Source organism: Acyrthosiphon pisum, chromosome X, assembly GCF_005508785.2.
Source record: "Acyrthosiphon pisum isolate AL4f chromosome X, pea_aphid_22Mar2018_4r6ur, whole genome shotgun sequence".
In the NCBI taxonomy this organism is placed as follows: domain Eukaryota; kingdom Metazoa; phylum Arthropoda; class Insecta; order Hemiptera; family Aphididae; genus Acyrthosiphon; species Acyrthosiphon pisum.
Genome location: NC_042493.1, coordinates 38,839,068 through 38,844,361, shown reverse-complemented (window position 1 = coordinate 38,844,361; position 5,294 = coordinate 38,839,068).

The following is a 5,294-nucleotide window of genomic DNA, read 5'->3' as shown; positions in this document are numbered from 1 at the left end:
CCCGTATTTATAGTACCTATCGGTAGAATACAGGCATACAGCAGCTGTACTACCTATATAATGCACCAATGCGGTATTGTGGTGGTTAAACGCTTTTATAGTTTTATTTTTATGTCCTGTTGGCTGTTGTCAGTTGTCACCGTATTAATTATTATTGACTTGTTTGATTGTCAATTATTTAATAAATTATTGTATATTATATTATATACATTATTAAACTATGAATACCGCTGACAAAAAACGAAAATAGAAGTCTCCAGGAGCATTGAAACAAAGTAAAAAAAATAGAGAGGCATTACTACAATGTACAAATGACAAAAATAAAAAAAAAATCAATTTTTTTCAGATAATAAATTCCAAAGTAAGTTTATTAATAATTAAAATTAAGTTTCATATTGTTAATAAAACAAAATATTGATTTTTTATTACATTAATAGGTACTCATAAACCAAATCAATCATATATATATATAATATATTACAATGAATAATACAAATATTATAATATAGGTACAACTAATTTTCTATTAACATTTAATAATGCCTCGTTAATTTTTAGTAAATTTATAAAAAAAATGATAATTTATGTATATTATTTTGGTTTGGTTCTATCGATGCACAAGACAAAATAGAAACAACAAGTACTTATTCAAATTAGTGATAGTTTAGCACCAAGCCGACAAAGAAAAAGACTAAACAATTTGTGTACGAATCTACAGATGATATAATTATGAATCCATTGCATTAATTTGAAGTTAATGTATGCAATGTAATATTTGACATCCAAAGTATTGAGTCACGATTTGAAAAACATAAGGAATTGTTTGCAGATTTTAATTGTCTTAACCCAAATAATTTTTATACTAAAGACTGTTTGCCAGAAGATGCATTGAAAAATATTTTTACAAAAATTGTACCATTTCAAACTAATATATCTTATGAGCAGCTTCGTTTAGAGTACATAGACTTTGTTTCAAAGTGGGATAAGCTTAAGATAAATTGTACTAATGTATATAATTCTCAAAAAAAAATTTTTGAAGAAAGTGCAGATGAATCAGATAATAGTCCTGGTATGTATTCTTTATTCCAAAATATTGTCTTTAAACAATGATTAATTAATATTATAACACAATTTGTAACTACATACAATATTTTTAGATGCTACAAAATATGATTTCAGTGATATACAATATTAATTTATTTTTTGTTATTATATCAAAATAAAATGTCACTCGCGTCTTATTTTTTGGGGCCCCTTCTTATTTTTGTGGGGCCCTATATCCAAATTACTTCCCGGTAAAAAAATATAAGCCTATCCGCCGCTGAAAGGTGGTGAAGGGAAGACTGTAGAAATTGATGAGTCCAAGTTTGGTCGGCAGAAATATCACAGAATTCATCGAGTGGAGGGGCAGTGGGTGTTTGGTGGCGTGGAGCGGGAAACAGGTAAACGTTTCCTAATACCTGTCGAGCAAAGAGAATAGGGATAAGGAAACATTGATGGTCATTATTAAAGATTGGATTTTACTTGGAACATTGATAATAAGTGATTGTTGGAAAGTATGTAATCTATTTTTTAATTTACAAACTATTACACCTACATTATTAAGATATTAATTATGGTTTGATAAATTTAGAGTTACGATTATTTGAAAGATGAGGGTTACACACACCTCACCGTCAACCACTCAATTTAATTTAAGAACCCTGATACCGGAGTGCATACAAATAATGTGGAAGGGATGTGACGTCATGCTAAAGCATCCATGAGCCAATATTGTCGTAAAAAACGATTTCACGCAGGGTACTTGGCAAAATATATGTTTTTAAAATTGTGTCGGTAAAAAAATGTTGACCCTCTAACAGAATTTTTTCAGTTGTGTTCCATAGTATACGATCCTCTGGAACCGACTCTGAGATAGAATCTGAGGACGAATCCCAAACTGTTTTTTTTTTAGTTAAAATAAAATATAAAATATTAGAATTGGTTTTACTTTTTGACAGTGTGACCTGTATCCTTATATGGTTTTCATTGTAAAAAACAAAGAAGAATCCCTCGACTTTATATGCAACACCACCTCAAGTAGGTCACGGGGTATGTTATGTTATGTTAGTATGTGCAGTGATAACACGTTTTGCGGCATTCGTCGCTGCGCTTATAGTAGTGTTGCGCGCATGCATATAAACGTAAAATCGCAAACTTTGGAAGGCTGTAACTTCCAAAATAATCATTTTCGCAAATTAATTTTTACACCATCGTTTTAAACTCGTCAAAATACATAGGTTTCCGAAAAAAAAAATCGAAAAATTCGCTAAACTTGACTTATGCCATTCAGTGATCATTATTAAATTATTTAGCATTCGGGATAATAATATGCCTAATATAATTATACTGTTAAGTGTATACCTTATCCTTATTATTTGTAACTTTTCTGAACTTCACAGTTATTTGTCAATGTTTTTTTAAAAATATTAACTCATTAAATAATAATATATTGTGGTCAGAACTCAGAAGGTTCATCGACCGATACAAATACTTCGCCTAATAAACGCCGATTATTAATGCCGTCAACTCCTGACAAGGATGAAACTAAAAAACTTTTAACAAAGATACGGCCTCTGGCCGTGTGTGTTACGCAATATCAAGACCACTCACTGCTTTCATAATGAAATAACGACACTACTATTCAATGTCTACTATTCACACATAACAATTGATATCAATATTAATAATTCTTCGATAATCGAAAAATATTCGATTTATTGTTCATATTTATGTTTTTATTAAAACAAATATGATCGCATACAATGTATACAGTTAACCATAAAAGTATATAAAGTTTCGATGCCAAAATTAATTTATTATAAAAAGTAAAATAACCAAAACAGAATTAAATCTATACATTCCGAATATGTGAGTTGAGGATTATGCCACCAGAGCGCGTATCATTAACTTGTTTCACCAATAGATATAATAATATAAATATATGATATATAGTATATTACCAGAAAAGCAGGCATCACAAAATTGTTACAGGAAAAGGGTGAGGTAATTAATTGACCTATGGTGATCGCTGAATTACCCGAAATTGTAAAACAAATAAAACCACAATTTGATAAGTATGTAATTGACGATCTGGTCAAAACACACAAATTATAAGACTCCCTCATTATAATTGTGAGTTAAATCCAATAGAATCCATAAATTTGGATGTGCCACTTGGAACGTCTGTTTCAGAGTAGAATGAAAACTTTCATTGTTGTTGGTTCTGCGAGGTTGACCATGAACAGAAAAATATTCTTGGCCTATTCCTATCAGCAAAAAACCTACCCTCACAGCACGGGGAGTCCTGGGAACCAAACCAGGAATATTCTCATAGTCTCCTATACAGGAGCTCTAATCTTTGGAATCCCAGAAAATTTTAATGTAGTTCACCAAACTTATATTTAGTTAATTAAGACAATTTTAAAACGTATTCCTCCAAATATGTGCATATCAATTGTATATTTATATTTAGTACATTCATATTATCTATACATAATATAGTAGGTATATAACTATTTGTGTTATTATTAACATATTATATTATATTAGAAAATATAATATGGCTCGCGATTACCCACTCGGTTATTTTAACTACCCGGTTAACCTTTTACTGTATTCGTATATTTGCAATTTTGACTATTGCCAAAAGGAGGTCGTTTACCTACTTGCTTATTCCTAATTTTAACTATTCATATATAATGATATTTATGTGTTGTGAGTAAACGGATACTATCCGTTACAGTATGATGTTGTTAATACAAGTGATATCAATAATGCAATAAATTCGTTCTTTTATAAAATAAATAATGCAATTAATTTGTCCACTACCACCAAACAATTTCACCAACCTAAATTTAAGTATAAAATTAAAAAATGGGTCACTACAGACATAATTGTATCGATGAGGCACAGAGATAAAATGTTTAATAAAATTAAACAACAACCTTTCAATACTACACTCAAATCTAGCTACAAAATATATAGAAACTTACTAATAAAAATAATTAAATCTGCTAAAGATTTATTTTTTTCTAAGGAAATAATTATAGCACAAGGAAATACACAAAAGGTATGGAATTTAATTAAGGAATCAATAAATAATAAAGATAATAAAAAAACTATAACTAATGTTGTAAACCATCAACATTTGTGTTTTAATTTTTTTAATTTTTGAGTATAATGTATATAGGCACACTCGATAAGTATAGTCGACATGGTGTATCGACTTTCAACTTAAGTACAAATTTATACGAAAACAAAATTTAATTTTAAATATTTTACATTTTTCCAGTTTTTTTTTAAAAAATTTTCCAAAAATAAATTGTATCAGATTTAAAATTTTTATTTTCAGTATTAAGAAATAAAAATTAAAAAGGTTATATTATCCGTGTAACACAAGAGCAATCGGCTTATAATATATTTCATTTATTAGGTCTTATTTTTGTCACTCTGTATTTTAAATACGCACTAATTTCGTCGGTTTACGTGTTGCGGAGTTTCTCAGTAAATAAAAACATATTGGCCGTTAACCGATGTTAATTTTTCTTTAAAAATGTATCAAAATCGCCGATTTTCAATTGTAATTATATTTGGAACAAGTTTTAGAATATAATTAGAATAAAAAGCATGCAATTATGCACACAAAAATAATCTATGATACATTATATTATATACATTATGTTACATATTGTATAATATTATTATATATTATACCATCTTAGATTAATTTATTTACTTTTAATAGGTTAAAACAAATCAAAATGTGCATCAAACATAGGTACAATACTTGTCATCACTACAATCATGCATTTCACTTTCGCATTCATTGCGTACGATTGTAATGGGCCTGCTCAAAATGTCACGTCCTTTGACAGCTTAGAAGTGGACAACTGTGATTTTCCAATAGCATCAACAACCCAACAGGTACCGAGAATACAATTACTACAAAGGATTGAAACTTACCCTGTTCATTTTAAGTCGTGTTTGATATCAGTTGATTATTTAATAACAAGATGCTCAATATTTGAAGATGCACAATTAGTAGAGGGAGGGTATTTTTCCGAAGTAGTAAATTTAGGAAATGCTGGATGTTCGGAAATTCATCAAAAACGTTCATATAAATTTCCCCTGGGAGGTATAGTATCGGATTTGCAAATGAACGAAACAACATTAATATCGCACACGGGTTTTAAATCGTGTAGAGGAGAATGGGAAAACGTCGTAGTACAAGCTAAATTCAAAATATATTTATC